The 17,951-nt window shown below is 43.2% G+C and overlaps 1 long non-coding RNA gene across 2 annotated transcripts in view; it reads left to right on the forward strand.

Annotated features, from left to right (window-relative positions):
- The window catches only part of LOC140213786 (uncharacterized), a 47,617-nt gene extending 29,885 nt beyond the window's left edge, over positions 1-17,732 (forward strand). The window contains exons 1-3 of one of the 2 annotated variants that reach the window (XR_011890736.1): positions 15,894-16,386; positions 17,214-17,288; positions 17,357-17,732. This is a non-coding gene — a long non-coding RNA (uncharacterized lncRNA). Of the gene's footprint in view, positions 1-15,893; positions 16,387-17,213; positions 17,289-17,356 lie in introns of those variants that run through there. The other variant, XR_011890735.1, reaches the window with a different exon arrangement.
- The last annotated feature ends 219 nt before the right edge of the window (positions 17,733-17,951 follow it).

Consider the following 17,951-nt stretch of genomic DNA (forward strand, 5'->3'; position numbering starts at 1 on the left):
ACATATGTTATTACCTCCTTGTATCTCATTGAGAATGAACTACAACCTCAAGGTACAGGTGCCAACTTGCCAAACCAATCTTTACTATTCCTGTAAAAGGCAGCCTCAGAACACACACACGCACACACACGCACACACGTACATATCAATGAGCTACAAGGAGGTAATAAAAACATGTTTCAATTTAGAATTTGTGAAATAAACAGATAAGTTTTCTTGTTGCCTAGCCAATCAAGGCAACTTTTAATTGTTGATATGCTTGCGGTATGGGAATAAGCAGCTACAATAAAATGTACAGGTTGGTTTTGTATGGCTTCAACTAAATATGAGAGTTGTATTTTTTGTAGGTATATCCCGGATTGATGAAGCATACTCCAGTTTTGATCTTACAAGCATATTATACAGTATAAGTTTAAGGGACGCAGGAGTCCAAGAAAACTTGCAGCACAAAAAGCCATGTGTTCAGTTATTAGCATTACTCAAAAAGTTGATCTGCATTTGCATTGAAATATTATTAGTAATATGAATACCTATGTACAAGGTGGTTAATAAGAGCAGGGTGTTTAATTTTGTAGGTAAATGTGTTAAAAGGACTAGTCATGATGTGAAAATCTCTTCATTTTACTTTTACCACCGCACCTTACCACCATTTTACCTTTACACACACACACACACACACACACACACACACACCATGGCATCCATTCCGTAACTCTAATGGTCCATACGATAGAAAATACGACAGAAAATTGGGCAAGTTGTTGAAGCTTCATGGCAGCTACTGCATGACAGATGCCGACAAAAGTAATAGAACGGGACAGGATACAGCACTATCAAATGAAGTTTATTGAAAGAAAACAACCAATATATAACACACATCACGTGACCAACACCCGGCCCCCTAGCATATGCAGAAACATACCAAAACAACCTTCACATCACCGAATGCACATGTTTTGACGGCATCACACATGTTACGGCTGATTAATCAACGTAAAAAAACAATTACTAAGGCTTTACTAAAGATCTAACACGGCAACCTCGCTATCTTGCAGCGAGATGGATGGTTGGCTAACACATAGTGAGCCTTTCTTTCTAATGTGATAAGCCTCCATTATATCATGTGAGAGCTTTTCACAGTGTGTGAACAGCAGAATGGTACTTTCAAAAACTGCATGATGCCCAATGCTGCAACAATGCACAGAAAGGTGTGGATGCGCAAAAACCCTTAAAAAAACTATGGTACTTCCTTAGTGGAATGTTTAAGCACCTTCCAGTCTGACTGATATATATTTTGTAGGCTTCAAGAAAAAGGAAACGAATAAACAACATTTCGTGTGCAAGAGACAAACTGTATGCTATATTTCACTTTGCAGTCCTCCCTGCTCAGACACCCGTTGTGAAGAATGTGCTTGTTTATTGCTTCACATATTCCCTTCAGCTTATCTTTAAATGAAAACCCAATCCTCTCCTGGAACTTGGAAGCCACCTTTTTCTGCCTGTGCGACAATTAATAGAGGGGATAATGGCAACTTTGATCCTCTCTTGCTCCTTAAGCTTCTTCCACCCTGGTTGCACCTTAAGTTCCTTAATTAACGTGTTTCAAGATAAAAAAACCACTGAAACTGAATAACCTGCCTCATTAAGCCTTGTCACCAGATTCCTTACACTTTCAAGGATAAGGTGAGGATAGCTCTTGGTTGGGGCATCTCTAATTGTGTGAGTGGCAATACTGTACTTAATAAGTTTTGAATGGCTAGACCTATAATCAAGAAGGGGCTTAGAAGTTCTCGACTGATATCCCCAGCATACGTGATCCCACATAAAAGTAAGCCTGATATAAGAAGTTGCAGCACATTTTTTTTCTGGAACTTCTAAAGTGAAGTTGAAACTTTGCTATTGTTCTCTAAATAGCTTCAGTACTTCGATGACAGCTCTGCGAAAGTTATCATTTGCTCATGAAAAACAAATAATCATCCACGTATTGGAAAACTTGAAGAGTAAGCCCACTCAGGTTTCGATTATTTTCTGGTCAACATAACTTAAGATATTACTGAGCACTGGTGCAACACCGGAACCAATGCAGATGCCAGCATTCTGGACACATATTTTACCTTCCCACCAGACCAAAATTGACCTTAAATAGAAATCAAGAAGCTCCAGAACGTTTGCAACAAGAATTTTACACCTTCCAGCAAATTCCAGCTAACCTGTTTGATTGTGTATGCAGTCCTTAACAAACTGCAAGAGACGCACCTGCGGCAAAGAATTGTATAGATCTTCTGCATCTATACTAAAGCCTGTCCATTGCCCCAGATTATGCTCCTGCAGGAAGTGTACAACAGTATGAGAGCTGGCAGCAAGAAATTGGTCGTTGATTCCCAGCCTGTCAAGGTGTGTCTGCAGAAATTCTGAAACATGAAGCCATGATTTATATTCCAACAAAATGGTTCTGAAACGGATTCCCTAAGCTTGTGTGTTTTGCACTGAAGAAAGCGCATAAAAGAAGACCTTTTTCTACCTTAACATCATTTGAGACTGTCGTCAAACTAAACTGATTCAACTTTGTGACACCTCAACATTTTGTCAGCTATATTGGTATAAATTTCATTAAAATTTATGTCAGTGGCTGACACACCCTCCTCCGGAAAAGTGCTTTCCAACATGACAACACAATGCCCTTTTTTGTCTCCAAGAAACCTCCAAGTTTCTGCCCCATACGTTAGCACAGGTAGAAGGCAATGATTCTATGCTTGATTGTACACAATTATATATATATATATATACTTTGTATTCACCATCCAGGGCCCGGGAACAAGAGAAGCCAGACACCACTGACCGATTTCTGACTAAAAGAATTAATTTTTGACCTTATAGTACATCTTGTTTTTACTGTACATGTCCCTCACCTCCATCCAGGTTCCCAACATTTATATCTAAAAAGCTTGTCTATCACCACATACAGGGTCTGTCCTGAAAGTAATGTTAGTAAATTTATTGTGATGTGACTGTATGTCAGAGCGGCCTAACTCGTTAAAACTAGTAGTGACAGAATCCATCTAAGCACCATGTCGCGCACCACACATCACACAGCGGTCCGTCACTCACTGTGCTCCGAACATCGGAGAGTGTTGGAGGGGCCTGTCCGTGAGAGCTGTTTTTTATTCTTGTGCAAGTGAAAATGCAGCGCTCATTAGAACAAAGATTTGCGATCAAGTTTTGTGTGAAACTTGGCAATACCGCTGCGGGCACTGTTACTATGCTCAAGACTGCTTATAAAGAACATGCCCTGTCAGATCGGCAAGTGTTTCGGTGGCACAAGGCCTTTTGGAAGGCCGGGAAGAGGGCGACGACAAGGACTGCGCTGGATGGCCATCCACGACCACTACGACTGACAATGTGACACGAGCGAGGGAATTGTTGAACTCAGACCAACGATTAAGTGTTCGTTTAATGGCCGACATGTCAAACGTTCCGAAAACTCAAGTTCATGAAATTGTTGCAAACGATATTGGCATGCAGAAGGCGTGCACAAAAATGGTTCCAAAAGTGCTAACTGAAAACGAAAAATCACGCCGTGTTGAAACGTGCCAAGAAAATCTCAACATGTGCAAACGTGAGCGAAAATTTTTGGACGTCATTACAGAAGACGAGACTTGGGCATTTCAATATTACCTGGAGACCAAAAGGCAATCATCTGAGTGGCACACACACTCGTCCCCTCCCCAGAAGAAAGCCAGGATGAGAAAATCAAAGATCAAGATCATGCTCATCGTTTTTTTTACATCCACGGACTGGTTCATCATGAGTTTGAAGAACCTGGAGCCACTGTGAACTCCAAATTTTATGTGGATGTCCTCGAAAAACTGAAACGCAGGGTTCAACACATCCGGCCGGACATTGCACACAACTGGAAGTTGCACCACGATAATGTGCTGGCCCACAGTGCCTTCATCGTCACTGACTACCTGGTTAAATCAGGGGTGCCAACGATCCCCCAGCCCCCGTACAGCGCGGGCTTGGCTCCCCCCCGACTTTTTTCTGTTTCCATGCCTCAAAACACCCCTGAAAGGCAATAATTTTGGGACAGCGGACGTGATCAAAGCAGCTAGCACCACAGCATTAAAGGCCATTCTGGAGGAGGACTACCGCAACGCATTCGAGAGCTGCAAGTCTCGCTGGAGCCGATGTATTGACGCAAAAGAAGAGTATTTTGAAGATTTTTTAACTTTTGTAACAACAAATTCAATAAATGATTTTTAATCGCCTTACTGACACTACTCTCAGGACAGACCCTGTACATGCACCTTGAAGGTATGTATGTGGAAAGCATTTCAACCTATGCTTGCTTTTCTGGCATGGAATAAAACGGCCTTTTGTCTCTAAACCACTTACTTTTAAACTATTCCATTTGGTTCATTTTTCTAACTTCTGCAGAGTTGCATTCACAACTTTCACAGTTAACCGGCGCCGTTTTCATTCTTGCTTCCTAAAATATGCCCTCCTGTCATGCATAATTTGGAAGGCCTTCTGTTAGCAATGGGTATTGTATTCCAAGACTATCAGTGCAATGTTGCATGAAGAAACCTATTCTTGGAGTGAATTATTGTTCAGCTTGATATCATGATACTGCTGCATGGTTGTTATTTACCTCTGCAAGAGAATGGTCCTGCCATCCTACCAAGAGTGCATTTCATGGGTATTACTCTCTTTCTTTTGACATTAGTTTATGAGGCTCACAGATATGTATCTGTGTCAACAATAACACCTGACATCTAATTTTGTGCAACATGCACTACATTTAATCAGATAAAAGTTGCATGTTTTGTCTCTTGGACCAGTCTGCTCAGTGGTAGGAGGTCGAGACCACAAATGAGAATGGCTGGCCAAGATCTGTGGTGTATGTCCCGTGTTATGCATCTGACAAGATTTCATGGTGGCAAGAAGACATGTCAGACATGATGTGATCTTTCTAGTTATTGTGCGCAGAGTTATCAGCATGATAATATCCTTAATGCTATAAAGAGTACCTCTAGCAAGCAGTCTATATGCTTATGCCTTTTTGTTGCTTATGGCAACAAAATCCAACATCCTTTGAAACATGCTCACTTGCTGTCTGATGCACAATATGAAGAACGCTGCCTTCTCTAAATTTATTAGCAACAAGAAAGCCACTCTGGAAGCAATTATATACATACACAGCAACACACACTAAAACCTACAAATGGGAGAAAAAACACAAACTAGGCTAACAATAAAAGAAACCTGACACCCAAGAAGTGTTACATGTTACTCAAGTATGCACATTCAACCTTAGTTAGAGGGATAGATGGTCGACTCCCGCACTCCTGTGCATGCATGTGGATATGTTAAGCCTCAGCTACTCTTTCTATATAACTATCCCCATGTTTGTGAAATCTGGTGTACAACCGCAAGAACAATGATGGCTTGACAGGTGGTTCACCTTTCAATGAGTTCTATAAGGAGGATGCATCAACTCTTCCAGCCAATGTACACATTACCACATGAAAGCAGCAGCTTATAAACAGCACAACACCATACAGCACAAATTATATATTTGCCACGTGTTATTAAACTTACATCATTAAAGTACATTAGAATTGGTGCTAAGGCTGGTGCACAATATATGCATATACTTTAAACAATCATAAATAATGCAGGAGCTTGGAATATGATTGACTATTCTCGGAACTGCTTTGATAATACAAAAGTCAAGGCTTTGTTTTTGGCATCACCCACTCCAATTCGTTTTCTTTTTTTTTTTCCGATTGAAGCATTGGCAAGGTTTGTGCCATGCGCTTCGACTGTGATTCTTCCTTGTCTGCGCACGGCCATGATCATAATACAAGAAAATCGCCCCAGTAACGCAGTGGTCCCTGCCTACTTTTTCCTACACTTTACCGCAATACATTACGTAAGCTTCACCGCATAACATGACTCTATTGCGGCAAAGCTGATTTTATGGAATTGACATTATGTAACGGATCTTTTGTCCTTCTGCTGCTCGCATGAGCATAAGCTCGAAAAACCACAAAATACAGACTTGGTTGCTGCTGGTTGATTTCTAGCTAACATTTCGAGACGTCCACGTTGTTTACAAAAAATTCGGTGAAGTTTCTCGCGCTCGGACGCGCTTCAAAAGGCAGCGTGACCACCTATAATTAAGGCAGTCATAAGCGCCAACGAAATCCACACAAGGTACATCAACTTCCACAAAGCTACTGCGCAACGCCATCAACAACTGGCACAGGGGCCACCCAGGAGCTGGCAAACGCTGCGATGACATCCACACAAACCACGTCGCTTTCCACAAAGCTATTGGGCAACACGATCAGTCACAGGCACAAGTGAAGTCCGCAAAACACTACATGGGCAGTACTACTACGGCCATACTCAATGACTTCGACACAAGCTCTCACATTTAACGACATCAAACAGCTAAAATCACTTCTCCGCAGCCACGGACACAAGCGAAGACCGCACCATACCGCACGGGCAGAACGGAAGCACCGATTCAAGGCTCTCGTCGCGTTCATCGCTTTAGCGCCACCTATTTAAAAACAATATACGGAGCCAAGCCAAACCATTATTTAGCGTCTATTTGGGTGAACCTAACGCTTTCGGGCCCTAAGCGTTCGAACGACCACGGCACTATAACGCTTACCCCCCCTTTCCACTCCGCCGACCGGGTCGCAGGAACGGCGGCCTTTTTTTGGCTTGACAAAGGAGCCTTAACCCCTTCCATGCATACACACTTTTTTATGCGAAGCATATTACTAGAGCTCAACCCAGCTCCTCAGGCGCGGCGGTGTCGCCTTCAATGACCTTTGACCCCATGCCATACCACGTGACACCGTGACGTCACGACAGAGGAGAAACGGGGCTCCAACTCGCGCCGTCGCCTTCAAAGCTGACCACGTGACACCGTGACGTCACGACAGAGGAGAACGGGGCTCCAACTCGCGCCGTCGCTCGCGGCGTCGCGGCGGTATATAAGCAGCTGCGCTTGTTTCTACGTGGCTTTGGCTCAACTCTTGCAAGATGGGCTGGGTGGGAATCGAACCACGGTCTCCGGAGTGTGAGACGGAGACGCTACCACTGAGCCACGAGTACGATGCTTCAAAGCGGTACAAAAGCGCCTCTAGTGAATGCGGTGTTGCCTTAGAAACGAGCTGTTTCTAAGGCTCAGGCGTGCGTCGCTTACTCAGGCGCACATTTCGTTGCCGCGCCGAACGCTGCGTTGCTCGACGCTCACCGCGTCCAATGCGGGGCGCGTAGTCGCTGCGCCGTAGCCCATTGTCTTACACCCCTTGGCGGGTCGACGGGAACGCTGTCGCGTTCCACTCTTGAAGGCGAAGCAGAGTAAGGCATGAGTTGTTTCTTCGTCTAGCCGAACCAAATATAGCCAAGCAGCAGCAGTTCACCAGGCTAAACAGTGGTTCAACAACTAAAATAAAGGCTAGTATGCTTCGCATCCTGGGCCAGGCACGTAGCCAGGATTTTTTTTCGGGGGGGGGGGGCACCACCACCACCACCACCACCACCACCATCATCATCATCATCATCAGCCTGTTTTATCTCCACTGCAGGACGAAGGCCTCTCCCTGCGATCTCCAATTACCCCTGTCCTGCGCCAATCGATTCCAACTAGTGCCCGCGAATTTCCTAATTTCATCGCTCTATACTTAGTCTTCTGTCGTCCTCGACTGCGTTTCCCTTCTCTTGGTACCCATTCTGTAACCCTAATGGTCGAACGGTTATCTAACCGGCGCATTACATGACCTGCCCAGCTACATTTTTTACTCTTGATGTCAACTACAATATCGTCTATACCCGTTCGCTCTCTGATCCAAACCGCTCTCTTTCTCTCTCTTAACGTTATGCCTAGCAATCTTCGTTCGATCGCTCTTTGCGCGGTCCTTAACTTGTTCTCGTCTCTGCCCCATATTTCAGCACTGGCAAAATGCACTGATTGCACACCTTACTTTTCAATAATAATGCTAAGCTTCCAGTCAGGAGCTGGCAATGTCTGCCGTATGCGATCCAACCTATTTTTATTCTTCTGTGAATTTCCTTCTCATGATCAGGGTTCCCTGTGATTAATTGACCTAGGTAAACGTACTCCTTCACAGTCTCTAGTGGCCAACTGGCGATCCTGATCTCTTGTTCCTTTGTCCGGCTATTTATCATTATCTTCATCTTCTGCATATTAATATTCAACCCCACTCTTGCACTCTCTCTGTTAAGGTCTCCAATAATTTGTTTTAACTCGTCTGCATTGTTGTTGAATAGAACAATGTCATCCGCAAACCGAAGGTTGCTGAGATATTTGCCATCGATCTTTGCTCCTAAGCCTTCCTAGTTTAATAGCTTGAATTCTTCTAAGCACGCAGTGAATAGCTTTAGAGAAATTGTGTCTCCCTGTTTGACCCCTTTCTCTATAGGTATCTCCCTGCTTTTCTTGTGTAGAATTAAGGTAGCTGTAGAACCTCTGTAGATATTCTTACGCGAAGGACGAGTCAGCAAGACGAGAAACTATTTACAGATTATATTTACAACGGTTGCAGCGCTGACCGGTTAGATTCACAGCGCGGGCCCAGTTCGTTCTTCCTCCTCTTTTCTGGAGTGATGGCGCCCACGCGCCTCGTTCAAACAAACAAATACCACACGCATGTAGCAATATTTTCCAAGCTTTTTACGTAAGCGTTCTGTACTCCTTGATTACGTAGTGCCTCTATGACTGCTGGTATCTCTACTGAATCAAATGCGTTTTCGTAATCTATGTAAGCCACATGGAGAGGCTTATTGTACTCTGCAGATTTCGCGATAGCCTGATTGATGACATGGATGTGATCCATTGTAAAGTATCTCTTCCTGAAGCCAGCCTGTTCCCTTGGTTGACAAAATCCAGTGCTGCCCTTATTCTATTGGATATTATTTTGGTAAATATGTTATATAATACTGGGAGCAAGCTAATGGTCCTATAATTTTTCGATTATTTAACGTCTTCTTTTTTGTGGATTAGTATAATGTCTGCATTCTTCCAGTTTTCTGGGACCCTTGCAGTCGATAGACACTTCGTATAAAGAGCCGCCAGTTTTCCAAGCATTATGTCTCCTCCATCTTTTATTAAATCGACTGTTATTCCACCTTCTCCTCCCGCTCTTCATCGTTTCATGTCTTGCAGGGCCCTTCTGACCTCATCACTAGTTATAGGAGAGTTTCTGTATCCTGTTCATTACTGTTTCTAAGTGAGGCATCGTGACTCCTCTGGGTACTGTATACAGGTCAGCTTAGAATTCTTTCGCTGCTTTTACTATATCTTCGGGATTGCTGATGGTATTATCCTTCTTATCCTTTAGTGCATACATCATGGTTTGTCCAATGCCAGGTTTCTTTTTTACTGATTTCAGGCTGCGTTAATTTTTTACGACTTCTTCAGTCTTTCTCATGTTATAGTTTCGAACATCAGTTATTTTCGCCTTGTTGATCAGTTTTGACAGTTCCGCGAATGGCGTAACGCTGTGCGGCCGCCAGTCCCATACAACCGCGTAGAACGCAGGACTCTGCGATTCTAGACGTACTGCGCTCACCGCGAAAGGTTAGAAAAACACCCACATAAGCAGAGCAGAGAAGTGGCTACGTGAGGCGGTTCGACCGATAACTGTAGAAGCGTCATTCAAAACAAGTAATTGTTCTCCACTTCCGGCGGCGGCGTTTTCTTAACTTCCTTTTTAAATAAAAAGATGTTGATCCATAAATATTCTCATAAACAACGGTTAACTTTTTTATTATTCGCTTTTGCTTGCAGTTTGGTTGTTGCCATGGCTCTCTCCCTTCGTAGATCGCTTAATTTCTCAACTCCTTGCGATTTTTGTTTCCGGTTGCCAATTTTGCACGAAAAGTGCTATACAATTAGGGAAAAACAGACGAGGTAACGGGCGACAGTCACCTTGCTTATGGGTTTAAGGGTCATTGCAGGGTTTCATGATGGATGCTCTTTCACATTATTTTATTTCCCCACCTTATATAACCCATATCACGTGTATATGGTTCCGGGCATCTGCCAGCGTCGCGGCGAGCCGTAACTCAAGGAAATAATGAAGCAAAGGGAGAAGTTAAACTCAATTGGCGTTTTCTCCTGCAGCAACTCGTTCCATGAGAGTACAGACCAGCTGAGTAACAGCCGCATCCTTCTCCAGGTCCCAGGATCAGCCTAAACAAAGAAGGTTGAACTAACAAAAGCAACAGCTATGCGCGTGACGGTTGAATAGATGGTGACAACTGAACGCATCTCGAGTTAATCGCGCGGGTGCGGAATCTATGAGAAAACTGTCCTTCACATTACAAGAGATGCCGATAACTACCGCCATGTAAAAGGAGTGAAAAAGGCAGCATAATGCTGACCGATGAACAGCTGCCAAGTCTCAACATTGATCTGGCGGCGCTTTAGAAATGTGTGAGCAGTGGTGGCGTGGGTGGGGAGGGGGGGGGGGGGCTATGCCACTTGATTTAGGGGGGGGGCCCGGGCCCCCCCGGGCCCCCCCCCTGGGTACGTGCCTGTCCTGGGCTTAACCTTAGCTAAGCCACAGCCATTTTTTTTGTATAAACACGTCAAATGGAAGAGAGTGACCTCATGTATTTGAAAGCCTGGCAGTGTTAGACAGAGTGAAGTACAAATACAATTTGCTGTTAAGTATTTCTGCTAAAACCTCATGTTTGTGTATAGTATGCACATGCAGTGCTGGCTATGCCGTGGTAGAGCCCTGAAACAGCTTTCACCACGCTGCTTGCTATAGCATTGCTGTGTTGTGCAACCTGAGGGCAAAACTATAGATATCTAGAAGTTCAGCAGTGCAATCGACAGCTATTTCCGCATGTTTGATGCACTCCTGGCCAGGGACTTTTCGTCCTGTAGGCAAAATAGATGGCCACCTCGGACGCTGTTTTGGGAAGACTGCAGCAAACCTCGAAAGCCCCCTCACAATGCTTCACCAGCAGGTTTTGCCAGCGAGAGTGGAGGGGGGCACAATAATTTTACTTTACATGGTGCGGCCCAATACCTTAAAATGCTGCTGCTTCTGGCTTCCATTTACTATGACATGCTGGTGCACCTCAACATGGAGCAACCCCATTTTACTAAAATTCTGAATTCTTCTACCAACATGGTGTGGTGTGGCTATCTATGATCACTGTATAAAACCGGGGCAAACAGCATGTCTAAATAGTACAAAAGCTCGTATAACTAATGAATGATCTGCAGTCATCCGAAATGTGTAAAATCGCAAGAATTGGTCAAGCTCAAACACTGCAGAGTTTAAGTAGTCCTGGCACAATTTTTTTTCTTATGCGTGTGTAGCTGTCATTCAGTTAATTACACTGCAGAACTTCAAATTCTTTCTATGCGCAACAAATATATCCTTAACGCAAACATTTAAACATGTGCCAAAGGCAATGTGGCCCCATAATCTGGTGACAACATTGCATGGTATGTCACAAACAAATGGTGCATGCTGCAGTTGTTCATGAGCAAGCCATGCCATCACTAGGTCATTGAAAACTGAGCATGTTAGGACCACTATGCAGCACAACATTGGTCTTTCCTTTCTGTTTTGGTGCACACTGTGGAGTGGGTGCATGTTTAAAAACCTCAGGCGATTAAAGTTATGCCGGAGTCCGCAACTATGGCATGCCTCGTAATCGTATCGTGGTTGTGACTTATAAAACACTAGAATTAAAGTTTTTTTTTAATTTAGATGTTCGAGAAGGTCATAAGAAAATTTATTTAGTGAAGCAAATCTTGTGACACATTAAGAATCGCTCAAAGCACACGCAGCTTTCAGTGGCACGGTGTGGTCATAAAAGCTGCCATGTGGAACCAGATTAATATAAAAAAATTCAGTCCAAAAGTCAAAAGTTTAATGTCAGTGCTCCCTTACATGTAAGCATGAGGGACATATCTTTAAAGGCATCATATAAACCCTGTATAAGTATTTATTGGTGAATATCAAATGGCCGTACATCTAAGGAAGTTATAGAGTGTTATGATAACAGGAAGCCACAATATTTTTGTTGTGCACTCTTCCTATAGAGACAATATAGGGCAGCAACAAAATAGTTGGACCTAGTGAAGAATTCATTCAAGACCCTTGCCAATTTGGCAGGTTCACTATTACTAGAGATAATGAAGGCCAAGCACCTTGAAATGCATGCTCAAACCTCATCAGCATTGCATCACTTATTTCAAATAACTTTCATTTTGTCATTTTGCCAGATTAAAAGTTCTCGAAAACCTGCTTGGCTGGTTTCAAGAACTTTTCAAGAACGGTTTGGTTCCATTCGAATGCAGCATTGTCAGTCCTTGGTGAACTAGGCCCATCTGTACTGATATGCAATTAAGTAGATCAAAGCAGATGCTGTCAAAGTGCATGTGACAGAGTGTTTGGAGTGGGCATTCCTGGGTGATGTTGCCAAGAAGGGAGTTGTGAGCTTAATGCACACAGCAGCTATAGCATATGGAAACCAGCACTTTACTAATTTTTTAGATACCGCAGGGCTTGCACTAATCCTGGTCATAGTCTACTATAATTTCCGCCATATATGGCCCCTGTCATCACAAGTTATTTTTGTTGCCTTATAATATGTTCCCTCTGTGTACAATCAACATCTCTGCCAAGGACAACAGAGACAGCACGATTGGAAACTGCAGAATTGTCCATCTGTGGAGGTGGCTGGCTGATTGCCGTATAAGATGCTTTGTGAGCTGGCATTGATGTCTAAATCTCAACTCATCTGCAAGCGTACAAGATAGGCTTTGGGATGCTTTTACCACAAGAAGAGAGACTACAATGACTGTTCCCTGTGACGTATGGCACATACCCATGACGAGGGATCGGCTAGGATTCCCCATGAATACATCAAACAGCTTTATATTCCCACTAACTTGATAGTACATAATACTGATATGTAACAAAAGTAAACAACAAAGTAACTGAAAAACGAACAGGTCTACTACGATTGAGCCACAAGAGGAAAGACCGAAACATTTGTGTTAATTGTATGAAAAAAAATGTGCGTAAGATGTCATCTTCCCAGCATCAACAACATGATCATGCACAAACTAGGATTATTCTTCAGGAACACTCCAGGCTGCTCACATCATTTTCTACAAGATTTGAAGGCCAATAGGCAAAAGGGGTAGCTGTGAAAATTTTTTTCGGCTGAATACCTTCAGCATAAAGAAGAAAGTTATTCTATTCCATATCCTCACATGAAACACAGCAATATTGTTACAAGCCATTTTCACACATTGAAGAAGGCATCAGCAATGTGATGAAGACAATTGAAGAAGCACTTATGTTCTTATTTCCATTGCAATACAAACCTACACTTGGTCATATGAAGGCGCATGTTCCAAATTCAACCGTGTACTGTTATGAGGCACATAAAACAGACATTCCAAGGAAGTGAAATACTTGTAATGCAGTTACTGTTGGTGTCTAAAGAATTTGGCCAGTCAGAAAGCCAATGCGCTAAATACAAAAAAAAAGAAAAAACTCTACAGGCCCACTATGCAATGCTTTTGCCAAACTCCAAGACTTCTATGTGTGCAAGTCCACAATCACCAGGAAAAGAAGTAAACAAATTTGTTGAAGATGGAATGAAAAAGAAATGTTGCGACAATTGAGAAATAAATTCTTTGTACTTTCTAGTGGCACATGGATAGACAGTCGGTGGGCACAATTTGAACTTGAACTCATGGCAGTGCTGCAGGGGCAAATACCAAGCTCATACTTCCGAGAAGCGTCGGTTACAATGCCGAGTTGTAAGGGAAATTTTGAATACTTCAGAAGTTCAAGCATCTGACCAGTAGGTAGTTGAGCATGACTAGGGGAAGTATAATCAATTTCACAAATAGCACCATTCCAAAAGAACTGGCACACTGCATTGATTGCTCAGGTGACAACTATTTTTCTAAAAGCCTCTGTGCGCGTTAATACAACCTGAGGCAGCTTAAATCTAGGTCACATGGAATCGAAAAATACAGCGGCGAGTATAACACTTAAATTTGCTGTCACGCGAACATGAGCGAAAACTTCCATTTGAAAAGGTTTGCTCGAAAGGAAAACTCATGGCCGTAACCCTGCTGCCCATCGCCAGTTCTGAATAATAAAATTTAAAAAAACATCTGCGCGATGAATAGACACTTCGTAGATATTTGAAGCAGATCGTTAGTGGATATCAATAAATGTGCACTGGATAAAAGCGAAACATGTAACCGACTGACTGACGGAAGTAAGGCTCACAGGATAAGTTTTCTCTTTCTACACCGATAATGCAGCACGTATTCTGCAATTAAATCGCCCGTAATGCTCAGGAATTACCGCACTCGATTGAAGTTGCCATCGCAGCGACGCGCCATTTATTTCAGGACCACGAAAAACAAGGTATTCACCTAAGTACAGCGGCGGTTTACCTGTCGGCAAGCCCCTAACTCGCATATCACGAAAGCAAATGTCACGGAGTCCAAGCCCACGATTGCTCAAGTCAAACTGCGCTCGCACGAATATCGCGCACGTTATACGCTTTCGACACGCACAAAAGCGCGCGCAGAACGTCTTGCAGCCGACACGACGGCGATCGCTAATCTACGTTCGAGAGTAGCTCTTTCAAAAAAGGAAGAACAAGCAACAATGTGACGTCACATCCTGCGAAAAACAGTTGTTCTCCTTTCTTACCTTCTCTCAGCTCATGCATGCGCAGCGACCACGGAGCCCTCGGGGGCCGTGCTCGGGGGCGATGTTCAGGTGCCGCCCTGTTGCTACTGGTCAATGTGGCCAGCGCAATTACTATTGAAAGAGTTGAAAACAAGTACAGGTCACCTTATGCTTTGTCATCTAAAAACACATACCTGATGGCTTTATGAAGGTGGTGCGTTAATATTAAGTTTATAGAAAGCGATCATTAAGTCCGTGACTTATGTAAATCACGATGCACGCATTCATGCAATAACGGATGACGCAAATTTCGGTTTCGAATCTGTTTTTTGGATGCGTAGTAGTTTCGTACAGTTTAGGTTTGACATGCGATCGCGCGTCGACATCGGACGCTATGGCACATTCGTGCCTTATGTGCCACCGAAGCCCCGAAGTGCTCTGGCATATACCTTCACATGTAAGTAAGCGAATGTATCTCCTTGTTGAGAATGTCACGCGAGTAGGCAGCTCTTGTGGTGCATCACAATCGTTTGAGAAGCGTCACAGTAGAGCATTTTTCTACATGCGGAGCGGTGTTTTTATTTGCAGGTTTCCCTTCAGTAGGAAATTGCTGGACAGCCGGACCAGCGCACCGGAATTGTACTGGCTAAGCCACAAGTAACTCAAAGAATCTGTTTAATTGTTGCACTTTGAACAATCATGCTTCTACAAAGGCCACAGCAAAAAACAGCCTGATGCCGAGCATTTCTGTGCCACGAAGTAATCAAGAGGCGAGTGCCTAATGCGGACGAAATTGAGTGCATCGAGACTTAGAACGACAGAAAGCTGAGCTAGTTGAGAAGTGGGCGGCGCTCATGTTGCATGTTTGCTTGTAAATACTCTACTCTTGTGTCTTGTCTGCACGCCTCACCTCCGTTTTGCATAACGAGTGTATCAACCCACATATTAATAGCGTAGGCGTTTTATTCACTGTGCAATATTTTCAACACTTCCTTGCATGCCATTTCATGTCGAATATCTTTTCTGGTCACAAATTTGTGCAGCGAATCTATTTGCATGATCGACTCCGGGCCTGTGGGTCCGTTCACTTCCACTTGATGCTGAGTCTTTTACATGTATCCATAAACTGCAGATATGCACATCAGATCCCTGCGAGCATTTTCAAAATTCAGTTAATTTAAACAACAGGCACATATGCAACACTGACATAATCTCAAATACCACTCAGCAGCTGGGACACATTTTTGTTGAACATACTCGCAGGTAAAATAAGTAGATCATGTGCACAACTCCAGCTCATTTTCCTTAAATCAGTGTGTACAAGGGGTATGCAAAAATAATATTTTTCTCGCGCACACGTCTATAGTGCAGCAAATAAAGTTGTTTCACTCACTCACTCACTCTCGCGCACCGATTATTTTGCTGTATAAGGAAGAGAACCCACCACGTTAGTGTAACGTATCTTGTACATCACACTAATAAGTGCTTTAATTTACCAAGTGAGATGAGTTACTTTTATGGATCATTCAGTCATATCACACTGCAAGCTGCATTCATCAATCTTCAATTGGATTTTGCAAATGTTTAATGAAACATGTTTCCCTTTTATGCAGATATGCAATGACAAGCCCTTCCGTGTGTTTCAAAGGTAAAATTTAAGCTCTAAATTAAAGAAGACATTTCTAGTCAGAAACAAGCAAAAATGGTGAATGCAGAGTATCAGAAGCCCAAGGTACAGAAATTTTGAGAAGTGTCGAATGGTTTTAAGGAAAGAATGGTATTTGAAGATGCAAGATTCTTTAGTGGAAATCAAGCAAGTCAATATAGGTAGAATACTCTGAGAAATTATGCGAGTAATGGTATAGCACACAATGGGCCAGGAAATGCGTTGTTTGTCTGAAAAACTAAAGCTGATCACTGTCATATCATGAGTCACTTTAGCATCATGAGACTGCTGTTTCATAAATTCAGAAACAAACCAAAAAGCAAGCTATGCAAAAATAAAAGAAAACTATTTAATGATGCTCTCTCCACACTGGGATAAATAATAAGAAACGGATCACATCTAATGTGGACATATCAGACACCGTGCGAAACACTAAAGGAAAAATTCAGTTTCTAGCTATGGCACTTGCCGCATAGATGTGGGGGGGGGGGGGGGGGGGGGGGGCTTGCACCAATAGTAATAGTTACCACTGCATCTAGAAATTGAAAGAATTCATGCAGACAAGGATGATTCTTTATATTTTTGGCTACCACTTTAAATGCCTCCACTAAGTGTTACTTTGCTGCACGCAGCCATACTAAGGATCTCACAGCAACACTTGCAGGTAAAAAGCAAAAGCAGTCAAAGTGCTGGTGTATTCTAGACACGGTCTTTGAAAACTTTTAGGCAAGAACAGTGCAAGAAACAGACATAAGAACTGCATTTATTTCCATAATTCCCCATTTGAAGGGCCTTTTCTTTTTCCTTAGACAATGCCTTCGCCTAGCCACAGCAGCTCTCTCATACAGACTCCGCAAGCCAAGAGGCCGTGGAGGCAAATGCAGGTAAGAGGCAAGAAGCAATAGCACTGGTATCGACGTTCATCTAATTTCCTACTTTTTCTTTCGTTTAGGCAGCCAGCACACCTCGAACAGCCACCTTCACTGCGGGTGTGTCACCCTAGTCGCCAAGGAAACATTTGAGGGAAAGCGACAGGCAATGTGAACAGCCACTTGTCCATGTAAACGATACTCTTTCTCTCGGATGACCCCTACGCCTCGCCACGCCAGCACACCTGTGCACAAAGATGCCGCGGAGGGACCTGCAGGTCAGAGGCAAGAAACAGTGGCACTGGTGTCGACATTCACCCAATTTCTTTTTCTTACACTGAGGCAGCCAGCACACCTCGAACAGCCACCTTAACTGCGGGTGTGTTAGTAGATTCCTGTTGTACATATCCTCATAATAAATTTCAGTAAACTTGAACTTGATAATAAACTTGAAGGCAAATGGGACATTGATGCATTGTTTTTTTGAATATTTATTGTACACATGCAATATATGTTATACTTTGCAGTGGTATACAGAGCGTATTTTGAAGCTTCTCCCTATATTTTGCACCTTTAATTACGTATGTGTTGTGTGGCTCATGTTGTAGTAGCTGCTTTGTCTGTGTAACGCACATTGGCTTAAGCTCGTGATATCCACATACTACTCTCACATATACA

The sequence above is a fragment of the Dermacentor andersoni genome, chromosome 10 (genome assembly GCF_023375885.2).
Source record: "Dermacentor andersoni chromosome 10, qqDerAnde1_hic_scaffold, whole genome shotgun sequence".
In the NCBI taxonomy this organism is placed as follows: Eukaryota; Metazoa; Arthropoda; class Arachnida; order Ixodida; family Ixodidae; genus Dermacentor; species Dermacentor andersoni.